The sequence below is a fragment of the Pogoniulus pusillus genome, chromosome 2, assembly GCF_015220805.1.
Source record: "Pogoniulus pusillus isolate bPogPus1 chromosome 2, bPogPus1.pri, whole genome shotgun sequence".
Taxonomy (NCBI): Eukaryota; Metazoa; Chordata; class Aves; order Piciformes; family Lybiidae; genus Pogoniulus; species Pogoniulus pusillus.
The window spans coordinates 30,693,891-30,709,951 of NC_087265.1; the positions used below are offsets into that span (position 1 = coordinate 30,693,891).

Genomic DNA, 16,061 nt, shown 5'->3' on the forward strand with positions numbered 1-16,061 from the left:
TGCCCCCAGGGGCCCAGGGAAGAAGAGATCACACCAGCAGTGAGTGAAGAAGCATAACCAGATTAACTACCATGCCTGAGAAACACATGCAAAACTGAATGAACCGAGGATGATCTGCAAGAGGAGCAATGGGGCAATACTGTGACTCATGAAGAGGCAGGACTTTGAATTTGGTACTTCCCTTAGAGCACTTCAGTGTCTTTATTGAGCTTAGCTCAGGAGCAAGTCCAGACTGTGCAACAGATGGGCTTTCCTCATGGCTTGTGTAAGCTAATATTAACCAAATGTTTGACACCCTCTCTTCAGAGATCTCAGAGATGCTACGCATGGGCTTTAGCTGCGATTCCTTATCCACAAACCAAGCTAGGCCAAGGGCTGCTGAGTGAGCAGGCTTCAGCTCCACACCCCTACCTGCAAGCTGTAGGGCACTTGTAAGAGCAAGTGCACGCTTACATGTCCTGTTAGACAGCACTCTGCTCTAGGTCACATGCACCAGCAAAGTTCTACAAAACACAATGTCACATTTCTACCAAAACAGAGGGGTGGGAGCACAACAGAACAAGTAAAGCCTTCATACAATGAGTACAACTAATTTTTACCTCAAAGCTCCTGGCTGGTCATTTTCAGGAGTAGCCTGAGTAGCCTTCAAAACAAGTCCAAATTTGAGGATGTTCTGAAACCAGAATGAGTAGGAATCAAAGAATATCACATGCCCTTGCAGCACTGAGGAAGCTAGAAGTTAAAAAGTCCACAGTCAGCTTAAAACACTGCCCTCCTCACAGGTTGAGAGGCAGTTGCCTGAGGACTTGACAGTATTAGGCAACATGGTGCACCGTGACAGATGATGCTGTGAAATGGTGTAAGACTCCTGTGCTAACTGGAGCACCACTTGCTGAATGATAAAAAAGGCTTTTGTCAAGCAGCCCACAGCATTCCCCAGTGAGAGACCTCACATATTTCTCTGGGTCGCACCAAATTCCTTCCAAAGGCATGGCAGGAGCCTAGAGACGTAAATTCCTCCACATTTCCTGGGTGTCTGATTCCAGGCACCTGAACAAAGCATGTTTTTTCAAGAGATGCTCACTCAGCTTCCTGCGAAATAATCAGAACCCTAAAATAGAGCTCAGACAGGCAGCAATGTTTTCAGGCACTGTGCAAACTGCAGGCGATATGGAGTCACAACAGTATCACTCTGCCACCAGCAATTAAGCCACTTCCACAATTTATTGGTGATGCCACACCACCACCACCACCCAATTAAAGCACATTTGTGAAACAGTCCCTGCTGGGAGCAGTTTTCCCTCCAGTGATCTACAGTAATCAACTAGATTGAAAACACAAGGATATTGCCATACAGGCCCCACTCCAAAGAGTTCAAGGGGAAATGTGCTGATTTTTTGGCTTGGATATTAACTGAGGTCTTGTTTCCAGGAACAAGACCCTAAATCAAGTATGAGTTTTGGGATAGTCCAGTATCACAGCAGTTAAGTACCAAAATAAAAAGATCTGAGCAACCTGGAATGAATTAGAGGCACCACAGGATTTTCAGAAAAGCTTATAATTAGTTTTTTTACTCTTATGTCAACAACGTTCTGCAGGAGCAGATTTAGAGTGGTATAGGAAAATGCAATGTTTGGCTTTAGAGCCAAGGCACTTCTGTTCGACACTGCAGTATTACCAGCCAGCCTTTTACCCTACTCATTTGCTCCGAAGGTCATCTTCATCTACATCTGGTCCTAGCAAACCTACAGATTCATGAATCATTTCCCACCACGCCCAGCATCTGAGGACTTTATTGTGAGGCTTCCACAAGCACACCTACCTTGCTTCAGGATGCTCACAGGCTTGACGGTGCTCCCTTTCCATCAGTTACACATTTCTATGATATCAGTCACACACAACTTTGAATCGGGATCAAAAGTTAGTCACAAAAGAGTTGAGGGCATGAGGAAAGGACAGTGAAAGGCAGATCCTGACAGTAACCAATAACCCTTTGTACAGTAAAAGTTCACCAGCAGAGCCACACCCCCCTTCTGTTCCACTGCAACTATATGCTGCCCAGCAACATATAGCTCTTCAGAACATACACTGAAGCTCACTAACTCTATTCATAGAGTGTGATGCCTCCTTAACTAAAACCCTTTCTCAAAATTGCTATTCTCAAGGCCAGGGTCTAACTTTCAACCTACACAAACCCTCTGAATCCCGAGCCTTGCAAGTGAGCATTATTTGGCACAACAACAGGCATGCCTGTCTCAGTGCAATCTTTGCTCAAAAGCCTTGCTTTGCAAGAGCAAGCAGATGACATCATTGCAAGTTTCATTAATGTGTCCTTTAACCCTTCCTCCAGATTATTAACAATGTTACATCCAGATCTAATGCCAAGGCTTGCAAGAGGACATTAGACCGCTACCAGCATCCAAATCCTCTGGCACTTCTCATTTATCATTCCCAGTGCATTGAGCTAGATCCCAATCTGCACAGCAATGCTCATGTCCTGTCACATGACCCTGCACAGCTGACAGATGGACTAATTAGGGATCTCACTACTTATGGTAAGACTGATAAGAAGGTCAGAGCGAGGTTACTGTGAAAAATGGATATGACTTTGCAAAGAACAATGGGTATTTCCAAGGCTGGGGGCAGCCAGGCTTTCCAAATGAAAGCGTCAGCAAAGCTGCCAAAAAAGCCTCCAACAAACCAGCTTCCAAATTAAAAGGCCTAGAGACAGACTACAAGGATAAGGAAACAGCAGAGAGAAGATGCGCTTGTGAAAACAGCTATGCCACGAGCGCACTGCTCTGCATGCAGTAGGAACACACATTGCCTGAAAGACAGAAATTGTATTGTATTAAAAACCAAGCACAGTGATCTGCACATGATGGGAAGAGAAACTCTGTCATGTTGTGGTGGAGGGTTGCACAGGCCTCAAATGACTATGTTTACAAATCTATTCATGCCCGGACACGTTGTCCCCCCAAAGGGTGTTGCCCTGCCTAAACTTGGGGTAAACAAGTTAAGGGGGACAATGGGACACAATGGCCTTGGTGCCTTCGAGTCTGGGTTGCCTCCTCGAAGGTTGAAGTAAACACGTTACATATGCTCACGTGCCTAGGGTGGGGAATCCACCTGAGCCCTCTCCATATTTGGGGGTACCAGACCCTCGGACTTCACCTTATTTGGTATGTTTTGGCCTGTTGCCAAGCCCTCATTGGACAGAGCTGTGGCCCAAGGACCATCAATCGTGGGGTCAAAACTCATAAAAAGGGACAATACAGCGTCCCTGCTACCTCTCTCTCTCGCATCTTGCCTCTCGCTCCTTGCCACCCTCTACCACCCACCTGCTGCTGCTAGCCGCTTCCAGTCGCCTTTGGGGACCATCACCGCTGCATGACTCCAGCCCACGGCACTGACCAAGGGGCTCCCGGCCAGCCGCCACTCCCAGCTTGACCGTGCCCATGGAAGCTCCAGACAGCACACCCCAATAACCCCTGAATTATTCAAACCCACTGCCCAGGGAGGTGGTGGAGGCACCATCCCTGGGGGTCTTCAAGAAAAGACTGGATGAGGCACTTAGTGCCATGGTCTAGTTGATTGGTTAGGGCTGGGTGACAGGTCGGACTGGATGATCTTGGAGGTCTCTTCCAACCTGGCTGATTCTATGATTCTATTTGGGACCACCGAAACGGACTCCAGCCAGTGAGTAACTTAGCAAACTCGATTTAAGCCAGCATAAACTCTCAATAGCTTGCCAGTGGCACTTTCATGCCACAGACTCTCTTCCTAAATCCTTTCAAACCTTTGCTAAATTCCCAATTTGCTGTCCATAGACATTCTGTAACATAATCTCGGAACTGCATACAAAGAACTTGTGTGGGGTAGCTGTAAATAAGTTTGGGGAAGAGGGGGATTCCTCGTGTATATAATATTAAATTATTTAAACCCTTTTAAATTCAGCCTCATATTTCATTCCCCCAAAACCCAAACGAATCCCTTCACGACACATGTGGACTCAGGAAATAATTTCTTCCTTTTTTTTTCTTTCATAATAAATGCAAGATGAGCTTCACAGCTGATTGACTTGGCAAAATAGAAGGAAATATCACCAAGAGTGTATATCCTTATAGAGAGAGCAACACAGAATGTGAAGCCAGTGTCAAGAAAGCAGTGATCACCAGTACTGAAAGAGGACACTCATCTTGCATTTCCTGTATGAAACTGGGACCAGCTGGCAAGTGTGCTTATGTAGGAACAGACATGCTTCCACTGAGCCTGAAACAGTGGGCTGGAAACAAAAATATGTGTCTGTGTCAGGAATAGATGATTGTAGATGCCTAAACAGCTGTCTAACTTGTAGACGATGGGACAAGACACTCTTAGGCAGGTATTTAATCATCTTGACAGCATAAGGTTAAAACCAGCTTGTTATTTCAAGTCCAAAGACACACTGCAACGTGAACCTGATGAAACCCTACCAAAACAGAGGTAAAACAGAAATTTAACTTGTAAAGAGGCTACCACCTGATTTTATTTAGCTATTCGATAGGCAACCAACTAGATGAAAAACCAGCTCAGTTCTAGGACGACACGCAAAGTAAAGATATGTTTAGCTCCAAACAGTATAGAATTATTGGATACACAATGCTGATTGCATGTGATGATAAAAGTCCTTGGCCAAGCACATACCTTCATGGCAAACCATTTCAAAGTCACAAGCAGCTTCACTAAGAGCCCATGAGACTTGGATGACACATGCTGAAGACCTGAGGCCTAACAAAAAGGAATACATCACCAAGGTGCTGAGAAAAAAGAAGTCAAAAATAGAAATGGGGGTGGAGGGGGAAGAAAAAAAGAAAAAAACCCCAAACCTAAATCAAGGTTATTATAGGATCACAAACCACCTATTTATACTACAGTTTGCTAAGATTTAGTAACTGAGTTACACACAATGTTCCCACCCCCCACTTTAGTTGGGGCATTCATAGGTGTTCCTTCCCACATGGATTTTCTGTTACTTAAACAAGCAGAGGATTCCCAGTTCAGGCACTGAACTTACTCTTCCTCTTCTACCTGGTGGTACATTTCTATGAAAATACCTACAAGTTTGACTATTCCAGCAGATTTATCCATCAGCATAACCTGAATGAATTCAACCAACAGGCTTGGAAACTATAGGGAAGAACAGACAAAGAACCCCACAGATTCAATTTCTAGCAACAAATAACAATCTGAGAGACTACTCTAAGGATATGGAGTCACTACACTCCTATTTAATAGATTTCTAGGGTGCCTATCCATCACCAAGGCACCTGGGTGTTATTACAAAATCAGCTAATTAAAACCACACCCTGAGATCTAAATGAGTATAGGGAGTGCTGATGAGTAATGGCAAGTTACACAAGGCCTGTCAGCCTCCTAGAGCTGGGAACTTGCTTGCTGTAGAAGAAAAATAAGTGTTGTAATAATCTTATACAAGTTCTACAGTGACAGAGCTGCACAGACAGAAGCAGAGAAGGGCTTGCTCATCTACAGATTGCTTTTGAAAGCTCCTTAATTTATTAGCAAAGGAAAGCTTAAAGAGCCCTGTCCTCTCTTTGGGGCATTGATAAAAGGCGGATATCCCAGAAGAGGGTTTGATTCTCTGAGTCATACAATGGAGGTGAACAATGTCCATTGCATAGGCAAGGGAAGGTGGCTCAACCTGTGGCTCAGTAATCAGCCTAGGAGAAAGTGCTCGTGTCTCTTTTCCCTAATGGCTAGCATCTCAGCACCTTTCCTGAGAGAAAACAGTTCCTTCATAGATTCACAGAACTGTTTATAAAGGCTTTGCACATGTGAAGGGCTGGTTGTAAGGCATGCTCTGAGTTTGTGGCCCCTGTTCCAGAATCTCTATGTGCCCGAGCACAAGGCACACAGTGTGTACCTGGGAAGGAGATGTAATACATGTTCTGGGGAAGAGAGTGGCTCCCTGGCAGGTGCTCTAAGATGCGATGCCATATAGCTGTGCCTCAATTGCAGACCTGTGGTTTGTAATCACCTAGATGCTTTCCACCAGTATGCCTGCAGTGGTGGTCGCATGATGTGCCCTTATCTTGGGAGGTGCCCTTGATAAAGACGGAGTTCTTTTGCTCTGATATGCCCATCGCCCATCTCTTGATGACCAAATGGTCAAGATCTCACTCTAGATTTAGGCCTCTGAGAATCATCACTGCTGGACTTACCTAACAGCACGTTGCAGTTTATTTCTCAGCTAGGAATGACAGTAAGACAAAATCTAGAGCTGATACTGTGACTTTGACATCACATGGAAGTTTTCTTGGGCATGGAACAGGGAAAGAAAAGTTGAACTGCTGGATGGACTTGCACTAAGGGCACAGCAGGTCCAGCAACTTCTGGACAGCCACAGATAGTCAATCACACCCAAAAGAAGCCACATTTGATGGGCATGTAGCAATCCACCACACAGGATCTCCATAACAGGTCAGACAGGTTCTGGTTGTACTGATCTTACTGTATGCACTCTGCAAAGCTGAAAAGCAAGTTGTCTAAAGCCAGTAGTCCAGAACCTCTGGATGTCTGTCAGGCCACACAGATCCCCCTGACTGTTAGTAGAGTTGTTTGGTGTCTCACTGGTCCAGAGTTCCAAACTACTTGCCGTGTTTTGCATCTTCCAAGTCACAGAGCCAGACAGGATTCAAGTCATTCAATCTGGATGTCTGTAAATCAAAACCAAATTACTTTGTTGCTTCTTGTTTTGCTGTTTTTTTCTTGCCCAAACAAAATTTCTGTCTGAAAAAAAAAAAAAACTTTAATTTATCTAAAATGCCTAAGCCCCTAGACATGTTTCCTCTCAGACGCCATTACTGCTGCCACAAGAAATAGATTCTGGAAGAAATGTATAGCCATGAAAAGCAGCTGGACCACTGGTAAGAGGGGAGCACGAGTCAGGCACTGTACATGAAGATAAATACCTTTCAACAGAAGGTTACAGTTTGTATACAAAGGGCTCTGAAGAGCTTTATTATTTATGGATAGTATCGTTGTTTATGGTCCAAAGGACTGCCCTTTTAGTTCAGCTTGTTTCAACAGACATCAAAGGAGGATTCCTCTCCATTGCCAGAAGGTAGTAATAATAATAGTAATTGGGTCTCTTTACAGTCAAAATGCTTATAAAAACCATTCTCTAATTACTTAATAATGAGATACTTGATGATGCACTGGAAGCAACATTCATTGCCTCCAAGAAGACAGAAGTAGCATCAGATGTCTGCTTGAGGTAAAAATGCTGCCGTGAAGCACATGAAGTGCACTCTCTGTAGACACCAGTCTATGTAACCTCTTGAAAGGAGCTAACTGATGCCTTGTTTCCAAAACTAGCTTCAAGTGTAACATGCATGTGTACACATGTATCCCACTAGAAATGGGTGAAGAAGTCTCACTTTGTGCCATGTTGATAATTCAAAGACAGCAGTAAGGACTTCTGAGGGCAAATGGGACTGTGATATTTTACCTAGCCTACAACTTCTTCCTAGAAGTTAAACCAGAGGATAAGTATGGAGATAATATCCAGTGTCAGCCAGACAATATGGCAAGGCATTCACTTTCTCACTAGTGCAGGCTGTTTAACTTGTATGAAGAAACCTAGAGTGCACAAAGCATAGCATGCAATAGCAGAAATCATCACAGGAAAAACTTCTCCTCTCAGGACAAGAACAGCAATATGGAGGAGTCAGTGATATCTAGACACTGGCTTGCATGACTACTCCAGCTGATGCAGAACTAACATGGTGTCTTCTGCATTTACAAGAAGTGAGTTAAGCACAGGTTGCCTTGGAGAAAGGGTAGCATAGTAATGGAATTAAATCATTGAACAGAGTCACAGAATGGTTTAGGTTGGAAGGGACCTCAAAGATCATCTAATTCAAACCCTCTGCCATAGGCAGGGACACCTCCCACTAGAACAGGTCACTCAAGGCTTCATCCAACCTAGCTTTGAACACTTCCAGGGAGGGAGCATCCACAACCTCCTTTGGCAAGCTGTTTCAGAGTATCACCACCCTCACTGTAAAGAACTTCTTCCTAACATCAAGTTAAATCTCCTCTCTTCCAGTTTAAACCCATTGCTCTTCATCCTATTTACATAGCTTGTAAATAGTCTCTCCCCAGTCTTCTTGTAGGCCACCTTCAGATACTGGAAGGCCGCTATAAGGTCTCCTCAAAGCCTTCTCTTCTCCAGGCTGAAGAGTCTCAACCCTGGTAGCCTGTCCTCATAGCAGAGGTGCTCCATCCCTCTGATCATCTTCGTGGTCCCCCTCTGGACTCACTCCAACAGTTCAATATCCTTCTTGTGTTGGAGGCTCCAGAACTATGCACAGTATTCCAGGTGGGGTCTGACAAGAGCAGAGTAAAGGGAGAGAATCTCCTCCCTTGCCCTGTTGGCAACGCTTCTCTTGATGCAGCACAGGACAAGGTTGGCTGTTTGGGCTGTGCATGCAGCACAAGTAATTCTGTGCTGCATGACAATTTTCACATTGCTTTGACACAAAGGTTGCCCACGAGTGCATCATTCTGAGACAGGCAAGATCCTTAGGGCTCCACTAATGTAAAACACTGTGTCCCTACACCACTGCCATTCATGACAACTCACTCAGTCCCATATATTGTGATGGATGCAATTTCTTACAAGCGATCCAAACCAATAGCATTTTTTTTTTGTCACAGTGAAGTAGCATAAATTTCATGGAAAAGCTGATAAAAACTTTATTTTAAAAAGTTCTTTGTCAAATGTTGGTTAAACTCTTTTGAGGAAGGGAAATAGATTTTGTCAAAAAAACCTTCCATGCATGTGAGAAGCTGGAATAATCTTCCCATACACACACTCTGAGGTGAGAGCAGAGATAGTTTCAGCAGTGCCTTCCCTTGAATATTAAAGTGTTCCTCTCATTCCTCTGAATTTGAGACATGCATAGCTGTGGCTGTAATCTTTAGAGTTAAGTATATTCAGTCCTTGGAAAATAAGGCAATCTGGGGCACTTCGATTGGTAGCAAGGTAGTTTGGTAACACTGCCTTTAAGGGGCTTTCTTGTAGCAGAAGGTTTCACAGCCCGTTTCTGGGCATGCAGCCAAATTAGGTACACTTAGGAGTCACTTTCCTATCACTGTCCTCCCTGCTGCTAAAGAGAAACCCAAGCTGAGAGTCCCATCATGATGTGGGTAGTTCAGCCATGACAGATGTGACCTCTCCTTTCGGTCAGCTGAGCATCAGCAATGTCAGTGCAGTTTTGGTGAGAATCATGGTGCATGTGTCCAGAGCTAAGGTGCTTCTTGGAGTATGGGAAAGGCAAACTTACATCTGCCTTCAAAATCCTCACAAGAAACCATCTTAAAAGTACAGCACTTAAGTAACCCAAAAGCCCCATTTACACACATGCTTAACTCCACAGGTTACCCACTTATGGGAAGAAAAATTTGTGATGGCATCCTTGCAAGACTGGGGAACAAGACTGTGGGAGCCAGAGGCCTCTTCTTGATGGCAGGAAGGCACTTTATGCAGCGTGGATGCAATGCAAAGCACCATAGAAGTCAAACTTTAATAGAAACTTTAGTTAGAATGAATTAATTATTCAAAGATTGGGGAAGCTGTAGAGTCAAGCACCTTCTCCTTTTTACATTAGAAAATGTGAAACCCCCACTCTGCCTTCTTCCTTTGCCCTGGACTGGAAGTTGAAGACTTCCAAACAAGATTCTGCTGCACAGATTTGCTTCAAGCCTTTTTTTTTTTTTTTTCCTCTCGTTTTTGGGATGCCCAGGAAGGGTTGCTGGCAGTCACTTTTTGCCACAGACAATGATCAACAGCTATAAAAACAATTCCAAATGCAGCTTGGATCTAGTTTTAAAAAGCCCTCATGTTCTCCATGTGTGTGCATGCACAATTGAATTAACTGTGCCCACGGATCTGCATTTGTAGGAGTACATTTAATTTTTTTCCTTTTTTAATTTCCAAGGCAGTTACCTATGACAGTGAGCGTGTCACAGGACAGCATCATCACTCCCAGCTATTGCACAAATCAGCCTCCAGCCTCTTGCCTTAACAAGCTATGTGACCCAATGATCTTCAGCGCAACACTCCCTGCATTTTATTGCTGGCTGGAAAGATTTGTTTTGAGTCTCTTCCAGTGCCAGAGGTCTTTATTGCTAAATAGCCCTGGCTGTTGAGTAATGCATGAATTTAATGTACTCCTACTGGAGTGCCTGCTTGGAAGGCAGTGGAAATTCAACTTAAAACTGCAATCACCTCTCTCTCTCTCTCTCTCTCTCTCTCTCTCTCTCTCTCTCTCTCTCTTAATTTTTTTTTTTCCCTTCTCTTTATTTAGTTCTGCCTCTGAGTTTTCTCTTTGTTGTTTGTAAACTACTTCTGAGCTATTTCCTGTGCTGTTGCAGCTCTTTATGGAGCAGACTATCATCTCAGTCCTGCTCAAGCACATGAAAGCAATGAAGGGAGGGGCTGTGGCAGGTCTCATAAAAGCAGCATCTTATTTGTGCTGCTTTGACAAGACATGAAATAGCCTCGGTCTTCCTGACCATCTCATTAATGCTCCAAATCCATCCACAGAACAAAGACCTGCTGGTAACACTTCAGCTGTCTGTTTGGCAAGATGCGTGTGGGGAGGACAGGGAAAAATGTCATGAAGAAGAGCACCAAAGCCCATGTGGGGACTGCTTCATACCTGGAAGAGGTCAAAGAAGGTTTCTGAGGGCCAGGCTTTGGAGAGAGAATAGAAATCATGCTTTTGAACATTCCGCATCAAAGCACTCTTGAACGTGTAACTGTTGCCTCTGGTACTTTCTGAAAGGAAACAAAAAGCTTCTGTGACAGCTACCAGCAGTTACGAGAGTGGAGCTGTATTACTACCGGGGGGGAAAGTTCCAAGTCTGTAAATGTATATCTGAAATTTTAAACAAGTCTGTTGGTGCTTTTCATAGAGCTCTTCACCCAGCACTCTACACTTCCAGGAAGAGTACTGACAATTTACTGGGAGCAATTCCTGTGGTTTATTCTGAAAGAACATTTGTGGTTTGGTGGTCTCAGTGATTCTGGTTTTTCCATGATGTTCTGGGTGCTGGGATCTGGGGTGTAAGGGGGGGGAACTGTCTTTCCTTAAAGCAAAAGATACATTCTCAGTTCTGTGACCAGCAAGAAATGCCAAAAAACATAAAGTCTAGAAAGACATGGACATCAGAAAGATCACACAAAGCAAAGATGTCACAGTCTGTTAATGGTTTGGGGTAGTGAAACTGAACTCCTGGCTGTCCCTCTGCCCATGGCAGATGTCAAATTTTAATGTAAGAGTTACAGTCCTATGATCAGTGAAAAGAAGCTCACTAAGTAGCCACTCAGTTAACACTCAGAATCTGATTGCCAAAAATCACAATAAACTGCTCTTAAACAAGTTACAGATTCAGAATTATCCACAGAAGTAACAACAAGCAGCAACTTGGCATCCCTGGAGAAAAACTGTTTTCTAATGGGCTGCTCATGGTGACCTCAAATGGACAAAATTAACCCAGTAAGGTATTAATTATGGATCATTTACCAGGTTGTGCAAGTGTCAGCCCAGAATGCAAGACCACTCCTGACCTTTTCTAGCTTTTTTTCTTCCCTAACAGCTACTGTCAGGCTATGCTGTAAAGTAGCTTAGCTTTTAGCCTGCTGGCTGAATATCTCTCCTGCTCTAGCACTGAGAATCCTACTCCACACATTAATGCTACATGACTCTTATAACACATCTTAAATGCTGGGCAGGTGACACAATGCACTTTCTGCTATTCCTGAGATGAAGAGCAGGAGTGTTGTGTCTTCTGGGGCCTCTGAGAACATCTTCATTGCAAGTGCAGGGTATGAGAAAAGAAGAGAGAAGAGAGGAGAGAGGAGGATGGAAAGAAAAAAAAAAAATATATATATATATCAAGCACAGAAGCAGTGATTTGCTGTTGCAAGGTGATGATAGGACATGGTTATCTCTGGTGGGTCAGTGTAGTTGGGATGTCCCATCCATTATCAAGGTGAATCTGCTCTGTGTCAAAGCCCATGGATCGATGTGAAAATAAGACATTCCCCAGGTCAGTGCCCTGGCTTTCCTACACTGACGCAAACAACGGTAGCTGTTAAAATGTCGTTGTCTGTCCTGCCTCTGAGCTGCAAGTTATCACTTCTAGCAGGGGACAGCAGAAGCAACTGTGCCTCTGTGCCAGTGCTGCAGCATGTCCATGGTACTCTCCTCATCTGGCAGCCCATTTTCAGCTACCATGAGTGCTCTGAGAAGTTTCTTTGTGGGGCTTAGATGTGGGGCTCAAAGCACCTTCCCCACTGCTGGTGGAGGAGACAGCTGTCTCGACTCAAAGGAAAACTGACACCACTCATGTGAAGTGATGCTACGAGGTGGTCCTACTACCTGTTTTGAATCTCATGGGTTTCTGCATCCTCTTTCTGGAGTCTTCCCTGTCCCTGTGTATCTGCCTCTCCATCAGCTGCCTTGCAAGGAGAAGAAGACACAGTCAACTAACTCCTAAATCCTGCTAGCCAACACAGACACAAACAGCAAAGAGCAGAGATGAGTCACCTTCAGGTTTGCTCTGGGGCAAATATGTCCAGGTGTCTGCTTGCATTTGCTGCAGTGGAGATGCTGAGATGGTATTTGATTTCTACATCCACAAGAAAACAGAAACTGCATAAGAAAGAAAGACAGAGAAGATGCAGAGATTCTTCTTCATCCCATTTTCTGAAGTGGCTGAAACAACCTACAGCCATGCTGTACCTGAGGGAAGCTCCTTTGCAGTTGCTAAGGAATTAAAGGGATAAAAAAGTATGAGCATGAAGATCGGTTTTGTTTCACAACAAACAAGAGGAACAGACAGCCCAGCTGTGCCAAGTACAGACAAGTATGGCTCTGAGCTGCCTTTTGCTCTGCAGGTACACAAGAGTCTCAGTTCAAGAATGACTCTCAAACTCCGTAAGAGTGGTGGCTGGTAAAATCAATGTTTCTGACAAACCCCAGACTGTTCCACAGCTGCTAATGCAGAACTCAAGGGCGCTGCACAACAGAGTCACAGGTTAGGTAAGGAAGTGCAGGAAAAGGGCTCCCGGTGAATGCTAACCAGCTCTATCTATCTGTAGCACACGAAAGATCAGCATACACAGGCTAGGGGATTTTGTAATATGGAAGGTTCCTTTGGGGTACAGTTTCCTCTCAGTCGAATCAATGATCATTTGTTACATTAATTCAGAGACAGAAATCAGCTACACTGCATTCATGCTCTTTAATTGTCCAGCCAAAGAAATCAATGCTTTTATTGAACTAGCCGGTTGCCACAGCAAGCTGTCTTTGATTTCTAAGGCTCCCATTAATCGATAGGACTCTGTCATTGCCTCTAAGTGGAGCAAAGTCAGACCTCAAGTCATGCTGGTGGATGAAAACACCAACCCTCCTGCAGAATCCTCTGCATCAGGCAGATATGGGGTTACTTGGCAAATTGCCAGAAAACTACCTCAAATCACCTCTTACCCTGCTTCACCAACTGCCCTCAGCTTGTAATTCCACCCTTGCCTTATCATTTCTCACCTCTCACACTCACTGTCTTCTGTTTTCCTCCTTCCTTATCATTTTTTTTCTGTCCCATAGGCAAGACCTGCTGCTGTTGCCTCCATATTGTCTGGGATGCAGGTGCCTGTACTAGAAACATGTTCCTCTAGACAAAGGATCAGCATCTGATCTATCTAAATGTCTTTCTAGGATTCCCTTTCCTGTGCTCTCAGCAATAGGTCATCTTTAAACAACATACTGGTCCAAATATTCTGAGGTTGGATTTTTTTTTCCCATAAAGGTAATTTTGTTGTCAATTGTTGTTGTTTTCCAGTCTCCCCATAAAAGTGGCCATTTTTTATCAGCACAGCAGGTTGGGAAGCATGACTCATACAGAAATTACCACTTTTACTGCATTTCTTGCCTTTGTCAGCCCTTCTGCTGTCAGCTGCATGGGACAGGGCCATTATTCTTCAGTGTTTAGCAAACACTCCACACATAATGGGTGATACTGTAAATAAATGAAAATAAGACCTGGAATCAAATGGAAGCTGACTGACAGGACTTTTGTGAAACCTTCTGAGCTTTGCAGGGTTTTAATCGGCTGTGCTGCTACTTGGCACTTACAATGGCTCTGCCTTCCATTTTTAGTGTTAGACAGGATGACGAGAGGATGGCAATGGAAATCAGGTCTTTAGCTCTTTCACCCACAGCTCACTTCAGTTGATTAGAAGAATCTGTGCCTCATAGGCTGAGAAGCACCTTGTAACTGGCATAAAATGATGGATAGTCCAGCATTTATTGCCTAATCAGAATTTCTTCCTGGAAAACCAGGGGAAGTGATAGAAATTAATGCTAAGGAATGGCTTGCCACAGGAGATGTCAAAGTGGAAAACTGATGGGAGGAAATTTCAATAACCAGCTGGCCCATTGTGAGTCAGTACAGGAGATCACAAAGACTCTGTGCAAACAAATGTTGACCATGTAGGGAAGAGAACAAGGAGGGAAAGATAAGGACTGAAAAGATCACTTCAGTGCTAATCTGAGCAAAACTGAGAATCAGAAAAAAATAGTTAAGCAGGCTCAGAAGGCTGCGGTGTTGCAGCTACCAGGTGGAAGTAGAAGAAATGAGTAGCAAGAGGAAAACAAAGCTGGTGCATTGCATGATGCAGCTCCAACTGAGACAACCAGCTAGCATGAATAGTATTACACAGTATTGCTTGTAGGAGAAACAGCAGCATTTCCCCATTGCAAACCATGAGAAGCTTGTGGCTGCATGTGTGTTTGAAATGGATATAGTTTGTGTAGTACTGCCCACCCCAAATACTCAAAGCTTTCCAGTTAGCCCCTCACAATGTCCCTACAACTACATGAAGGAACATTGTAGAGAGGCTGCTTCTGGTCTCTTCTCACAGGTAGACGGAGAAAGAACAAGTGGGAATAGCCTTAAGCTGAGACTGGGTAGGTTTAGATTAGATGTTAGAAAAAAGTTTTTCACAGAGAAAGTGGTCATGCACTGGAATGAGCTGCCCCGGGAGGTGGTTGAGTTGCCAACTCTGGATGTGTTTCAGGGTCATTTGGATGTAGTGCTTAGGGATATGGTTTAAGGTGAATCTTGTAGAGAAGGGTTATAGGTTGGACTTGGTGATCTTGGTGGTCTTTTCCAAACCTGGATGTTTCTGTGTGATCCTGTGATTCTGAGAAACTGGATAAAAATCAATGGGGTTTAAAAAACTTTCCTTATACTCTGAGCATTTGCCTTCTAGTTTTCAACCTTCATGCAATCATCAGTTGCAGCCTGCAGTTTTTTGCAGTAACTAGAGATTAATTTTCTGAAAATAAAAACCCCCAAACCAAATCATCAATAGCTTAATTGTCCCCTCAAAATAATCTAGCCCACTAATTATTGCAAGATCTGCAGAAAAAGCATGTGATCAGCAAAAGCTCGTGCAAACCAAGTAACAATGAGATGTTGCACAGAGGAGACCATAAGTACTGATGGCAGCAAAAGGGCAGAATCAGAAGATTGGAAAGGACTGGAAGGTATTGATCTAGTGGTAGCTGGTTCAGCTGAGCACAGATAGCAGCTTTGAGGCACCTTGTTAAACCAGGGTCCTTTCTGCCCAACTCAGAATGGTGGATTGGCCTGCAAAGGAGAAAATCAGTATTGTCTTGAGCACCTTTCAAGACAGGCTGATTCCAGAGGGAAATGCATGCATAGCTACTGCTGATGGGGTAGGTCAAACTCGGAAGGCTAAATGTACTCTCAGCTACAGCCCTGGCTTGTTTCTGCTGTGTGAGGGTAGAGGCTGCTGCAGTTGCTACACTTCAAATGCTGGACTTCTGTGTAGCCTTGTCATTTATCCCTGCTTCTTTGGGAATACAAGGAACTTTCTGAAATTCAGCATTCAGGAGCTTCCTTATGTCCAGGAGGCTTAGAAGAGGATCTCCTCAGCCTAAAATGTCTCTGAAGACAAAAGC

The 16,061-nt window shown here is 44.1% G+C and overlaps 1 long non-coding RNA gene across 1 annotated transcript; it reads right to left on the reverse strand.

Moving 5' to 3' along the window:
- Positions 1-3,950: 3,950 nt before the first annotated feature.
- LOC135183848 (uncharacterized) lies at positions 3,951-5,229 on the reverse strand. The gene is made up of 3 exons (XR_010305734.1): positions 4,869-5,229; positions 4,687-4,770; positions 3,951-4,285 (listed from the first exon to the last, which is right to left on the reverse strand). It is a non-coding gene; the product is annotated as an uncharacterized LOC135183848 (long non-coding RNA).
- Between the last annotated feature and the right edge of the window lie 10,832 nt (positions 5,230-16,061).